This window comes from Camelus bactrianus, chromosome 10 (assembly GCF_048773025.1).
Source record: "Camelus bactrianus isolate YW-2024 breed Bactrian camel chromosome 10, ASM4877302v1, whole genome shotgun sequence".
In the NCBI taxonomy this organism is placed as follows: Eukaryota; Metazoa; Chordata; class Mammalia; order Artiodactyla; family Camelidae; genus Camelus; species Camelus bactrianus.
This window is the reverse complement of record NC_133548.1, coordinates 16,916,856-16,923,261: the sequence shown is the minus strand read 5'-3', so window position 1 is coordinate 16,923,261 and position 6,406 is coordinate 16,916,856. Positions and strand designations below refer to the sequence as shown.

At 43.9% G+C, this 6,406-nt stretch overlaps 1 protein-coding gene across 2 annotated transcripts in view; it reads left to right on the top strand.

The window, feature by feature from the left end:
- The window catches only part of EXT2 (exostosin glycosyltransferase 2), a 137,614-nt gene that overhangs the window by 8,002 nt on the left and 123,206 nt on the right, over window positions 1-6,406 (top strand). The window contains exon 1 of one of the 2 annotated variants that reach the window (XM_074372143.1): window positions 82-267. The exons of the other annotated variant lie outside the window; for it this stretch is intronic. The gene's annotated coding sequence lies outside the window, so the exon portion shown is untranslated. Of the gene's footprint in view, window positions 1-81; window positions 268-6,406 lie in introns of those variants that run through there. 2 annotated transcript variants of the gene reach the window in all.

Below are 6,406 nucleotides of genomic sequence, written 5' to 3'. Positions count from 1 at the left end.
TGGGAGAAGCCCTAAGCGGTGCCCTGACTCCTCCTGTCCAGCAGGGGGCGCGGGTCCCCGTCGCTCCCGCATGCGCAGTGCGCTCGATGTCAGACGTCCGCCGAGCCCAGTCGCCGGCCCCGCGCTCCCGGCTCGCTCCCGCAGACCCCGCGCCGGCGGCGGCCGCCGGCAGCTCCGCGAGATTCCCGCTGGGTGGCTGTGGCCCGCGCCCCGCGGCATGAGCAGGTGACCAAGAGCGGGGCCCAGCGGGAGGCAGCCGTGGCCGAGGTAAGCGCGGCGCGGAAGGGCTGGGAGGGCCCGGGCGCGGGCTCGGGCCTCCCCGGGCCGCGGCGGAGTCGGGCCCCGACCGCCCGGGAAGCGCGGGCCGCGCCGAGTCCGACCCTCCTCCCTCCGGGGCCACTCACGGTGATTTCCCGCTTTGCGGGCGCTTTGATTTCCGCACTGCCTTTTCCTTGGTCACCTGGCCCGCCCCGCGCTTTGGTTTCCCACCTGTCTCCCTATCTCTGCGCCGCACCTTTCCGTTCTCCCGGGATCTTGTGGCTTCCTCTTCACCAAGGGCCCACCCTCTGCCCTGGCCGCTCTCCGTCGCCAGCTTGTTCCTGCGAGCTATGGGGCTTTGCTTCCTCCCACGGGAATTTCTCGAGCTCTGGGCTCTGCCGTGGCCAGTGGCATCCCGTGGAGTGCCGGATGCCCCGGGTAGGACTCGATGCACTGGTGGAGAAGGTGGCCAACGGTGTCCTGGCTATGAGCTCGAAGTTCAGAGGCACCTGAAGTTGTACTACTGGCGGGGGAGCCAGATACGTGTATACAGTTTTGAGGTTAAAATTGTTTGTTGTAATTTATTGGAAAGTGCTAATTGAAAAGGGTCCTTGACTTACTTGTCTGAAGATGTCGTGAGATAGAAATATGTCAATTTAAATTCTTCTCCTAAGGCAACTGAGTGCCCTAAGGACTTAAACTGGACTCGGTTTGTAAATTTCAGAGCTCCAAGGCTGTTTACGGTAATAAAATATATGACTCAATTTCCATCACTCTTCACTTCCGCTGACTTAACCCTTCTGGTTGCATATGCTGGTATGAATGGATAGATTTGCATCTATCAAGTTATGCTGGCTAATTGAGGAATGAAAAAGGTGTATCTAATTCAGGCTTTTAAGGGTAATTAGGGGAGGCAGCTTCACTTGGGGGTTAAGAGCTCAGGCTCCAGAGCCAGACTGCCATTCTCCAAGTCCTAGCATTGGCGTTTTCCAGCCATTTGACATTGGGCAAGTTATTTAGCCTTCCTGTTACACTTTCCTTATCTGTAAAATGAAGATAATAATAGCTTGTCACATGGCACTGTTAGGAAGATTAAATGATTTAACAAAGAAGTTAAAACCGATCCTGGCATGTAGTATGTCCTCAGCAAAGTTTAGTTATTAGTTCCTTTATTATGTGCATTGCATTCATTATAGTATAATTCCCACAGAAGGGCACGGGTTTTTATTTTTTAAATTAGAAACAATTTTTTTTAGGGGAAGTTAGCCATGATATAACTTTAATTATAAAGTTTAATTATAAAGAATCCTATCAGGTAAGGCAATGAATTGCAGATTTTCCTGCTTTTGCCAATATTGGGTTCCTTTGTTTTCAGGAACAGTTGAGTAAATTTCCAGCGGCCCCAAGAGTTCAGCTGTGAGGGCTTCTCTAAAAAGATTGAGAAGACAAGAGACTGTGACTGAAAACATTGGACTAAATATTTGGATTGGAAATAGCCTGAAGCGCTGAGGAAAGGCTATTCAGGCAAAGTTTAGGAATAAATAATTCCAGGAACAGAAAATGCAGATCATCCCGATAGTACAGTGGGGCTAAAAGATTTTTCCAGTGATTCAGTGCTTGACATCTAGCCAGCTGATTCCAGTGTATTTTGCAGGGACAGGTTTGATGTGCTTCAAGGAGGCTAAAGTTTGTCAGGTTTGTTGTGGAATTCTTGTTCTGATCCAGGTTGTGGTATTGTAGGGAACAAACATTCATTTGTAGAAGATTCCTTTTGGTTTGTCCTCTTCGGGGAAACTCAGTGTTAGGGGAGAAGAGGGTGGAGAGAGCATGGGGTACAGAAAATTCTGTCTGTGGAATTACCTAGCCATTTCCCCCACCTTTGGAAACTAGTTCAAGAAAGAAAATAATCATAGTTCATCACCATGTAATTACTCAAAACTTGAACCTTGACCAGTGCATGCCTTGATGGACCTGGGAAGGATAGAGACACTCCTTCATTCAGCAGACATTTATGTTTCTATGAAACGTGTTCTAAACATGGTATTAGATCCTAGGAACATTGAGCAGAGTCGTAAAAACTGACTGTGAAAATGACAACCAGTAGGAGAGACAGACTTGCAATTACTTAACCAATTAATACAACCTGGCAAGTGCTGTAGTGAAGCCTCTTAAAGGTGGGAGGGTACTCACCAAGAAGGTTCTCTGTCTCTAAAGCACCACATGTTACAGGGTCCTCTTTCATTTAAGACTTTCCCCTCATTTCTTTTATTAAGAGTTTTTATTTCACCTCCAGTGCCCTCCATCTCTCTCAGCTATTTGGCACAGACTTATAGGAGCTCCTTAGCCGGTGTAGGCAAACTTCAGAAATGTGAGTTTGTATCCTTGGGAGCAGCCACCCATGGGACCATGTGGACCAGCAGGAGCTGGAGGAACACACGTGGAAATGAATATTGAGGGTGTCAGACCAAGACGGGAGGGATAGTGGTGGACCATGGAGCCAAATGGGAGAGACTCTGGGGAACATCCTCTTGTGGTTCAGGATTTAATGCTCTGATAAGGACAAGGTCCTGATGTGCTGCTGGGCAGGCTCCTGGAAGCTTGGACATGACAGTGATGCCATCGCTTCTCAACTGGGGGCCATTTTGCCTCCCCAGGGGATATTTGGCAATGTCTGGATATATTTTAGTTGTCATAATGAGGGGTTGCTTCTGGCTTCTATTGGGTAGAGACCAGGGATGCTACTAAACCTTCTACATTGCACAGAACAGCTCCCCACAAAAAAGAATTATCTGGCCCAAAATGTCAGTATTGCCGAGGTTGAGAAGCCCTGGTCTGGAGTAAATGAGGTGTAGGTGCCAGAGCTGTGTTGGCAGCATACCGAGGAAGGGATCAGAAGGTTCAGGGAGATGGAGGTTTGAAACAGATTTACTGTTTGAGGCCAGAGATGCACCTCCTGCCTGTGTTCCTGGAAGAGTGTCGTTCTCCCTTCCCTCTGGTAGTACGGAATCCCAGAGAGGGGACCAACATCTTTGAGAAGCTCAATGTTGGTTCTCCTCTGTAGGCCAGGGTTGACTTTATGAGGTATGACCCAGGAACTGGGTTCCCAAGGCTCAGTGAGGATGATAGGATTCTGAAACAGCAGAGGCCAGAAGGTGGCACCAACCATCAGAGGCAAGGTAGATGCAATATCCATAATAGGCAGTGAAGCCTGACTTGAAACTGGTGTGTCCGGACCCACTGTGTTGCTCATAGAGCCTGGCATTCCTGTAGACAGTATAGGTGGGCAGCCAGCGAGGGTATTGCTTCACTTGTAGAATCAGAAACAAAATCAAGAGCTGGCAAGTAGAAGGCTGGTGTCAGCTGCTGCAGTGGAAAAATCACTATTACCTAGTGATGTTTAGATGTGAGCCAGCTCTCAGACCTGTTTTGCATGGACTGAGGGAGAGGCTGGATCTCTTTGAAGAAGAACTTTGCAGTGTCCCTGAAAGTACAGACAGATCTTCCCCAAGTCCTTCCTCAAGGTCTTTGTCAGACTAGTGGTACATCAAGGAAAGGATAATACCCAGGGCTGTTACATACAGGGTCTGAGCTGATCATAATCCAGACAACCCTTGAGCAGTAGTGGATGGGAGTTGGCAGATAAATGCCCTGGCCTCTCATCCTTCTGAGGGAGGTGGTGTAGTCAGCGTGGTTCTTCAGAAGATTCGTAAAGAGCCCCTGTTACCCAACTTAATAACAAACTCTTGTTGGCTTTCCCTGGTTCCCCATCTCTCTTCTTGCTCTGTTCTCTAGCTCCTGAGTAAAACTACCAGCCCTGCATCCTTGTCCCTGGTTCTTTTATTGGAGGGGTAGGAGTGTGTAGTCAGGGGGAGCCCAAGCTGTGACAGGTACAAAGCAAAATGTGATGCCTAGGACTCTAACATAGTGGGTGTCAGCCTTGCTTCTTTCCAGCCTTTCTGCTGCCCACTCGGGACTGGGAAGCCAGGTCCTACTCCTACCCTCGGAGTTACGGTGGCTCCAGGTCCCGCCAGCACTTGGTGTTGTTTGAAGCTTGTATTTCCCCATGCTGAGGGGTAGAAGATGTCTCATTGTGGGTTTACCTTCCCTGTCCATTAATTAGGCTAAACATCTTTTCAGGTATATGTACCATTTTTGTTTCCTCCTCAGTGAAATTCCTGTTTAAGTCTTTTGTCTAGTTTTCTATTTTTTTGTTTGTTTTAGATATTTTTGTTTGCTTCTCATTACTTTGTGGCAGTTCTTCTGGTGGCTAGTCCTTATTGGTTATAATTATTGCAAATATCTTCTTCGTAGCTTGTCTTTTTACTTCCTTATAATGTCTTTTGATGAACAAAAATCCTTAATTGTAACACTGAATTTATCATTTTATCTTTTTATGATTTGCACTTTTTGCATTTTATTTTGGAAATGATTCTGCCTGAAAGTCATAGATATTCTCTGTTGTGTTCTAAATATCTTATGGTTTTGCCTGTTACATACAGCTTTTTAGTCTACCTTGAATAGATTTCCTCCCCTCTGGCTGCTTTTTATATTTTTCTTTGGCTTTCTTTTTGGTGGCTTTACTTTGACATATTTAGTTGGTTTTATATAACTATCTATCTGTCTCTCTATATATAGTGCTTAGAGTTGAGCATCTTAAATCTGTGCATTGATATCTTTCATTATGTTTGGAAAAACTTAACAGAAGACAGCTGTATTCTCATGTCTACTTCAGTCTTTGCATTATGTAGCCTCTGGAAACTGAAAGTGAAAAAATAATGTCAGCATTATTATAAAAATAGTTCAGATCCTTTGAAAGGGTCTTGGGGACCCCCAAGAGTCCCCAGACCATATTTTGAGAACCACCAGTCTAAGATTTTTGGTATTAATGTTATACTAGGCTCCTAAAAATAGATTAAGGAATGTTCTTTTTTCTGAGCTCTGGAGTAATTTGTGTGAAATTAGAATTACTGTTTCTTGAATGTTTGGTGGAACTTGGAGAATCTTTTGGACTTGGGATTTTTCTTTATAGGAAGAGTTTTTAAACTTTCGATTCAGTTTCTTTAATATTATAGAATTATCCAGGTTTGCTATTTCTCCTTGAGGCTGTTTTGATAAGGTATATTTTTAAAGAATTTTTCCATTTCATTAAAATTTTCAATATATTGGTATAAGTTCATTGATACCATCTTATCTTTTAAATACATTTAGTTATGGTCTCCTTTCATTCTAGATATTTCTTTGTGCTTTTTTCCCTCTTGATTAACCTTACCAGAATTATGTCAAATGTCAATTTTATTAGGTTTTTAAAAAAAAGTTTTAGCTCTGTTGAACTATTTGTTTTTTAATTAATTAATTTCTGTGTTTTTATTTATTACTTAATTCCTTCTATTCTCTTTGGATTTATTTTGTTGTAATAATGTCTTTTTTATAGTAAATCTGAAATTTTGAAAGTTTGTAAAGCTAATACATGGGTACTATTATTGTTCCCTTAACCCCTGTTTTGTTATGTGTGAAAACAGTATTTTTCAAACTGTGGATGGTCAATTATTGGATGGTATAATTCCTCTGGTAGGTTATGGCCAGTATTTTTAAAAAGCGATAGGATAACAAAGTAGAAGAATACAGTGTTCATCACGTGTTCTGTGGCTAATACTATGTACTAAGGTTAAACATTGTTTTGTGAAACTTACGTCAAATACATACACATCTGTGTTTGTATTTGGTCACAATAGAAAATGTTTTCTTATTGTAGGTTTTAGTAAAAAAAAAAAAGTTTGAAAGCCACTGTGTTCAAAATAGTTTGTCTAACATTAGTAAAGATTTCAAACCTGGCTGCACAAAATAAACACATGAGGGACTTGCTAATTGACAGATTCTGTGACCTTATTTTAGACCTATTAATACAATCCTCCAGTGCTGGGACCAAGCACTCAGTTTCAACAAGCTCTCCCTGTGCGACTCTTACCATTTGGGTGTTTGAGAAGCACTGATTAAGGATGTAAACAGACCTTTAGAGCCTGTTGGGAAGTTCTGATATGGGACATGTGGAGAGTGCAGCTCCTTGAATGCATTTGTCCCAAGACTTCCATGGTTCTCACTCCCAGAGGGACACATAGAATGGCAAGAAAGCCATTAGGGTGGGCCTGGC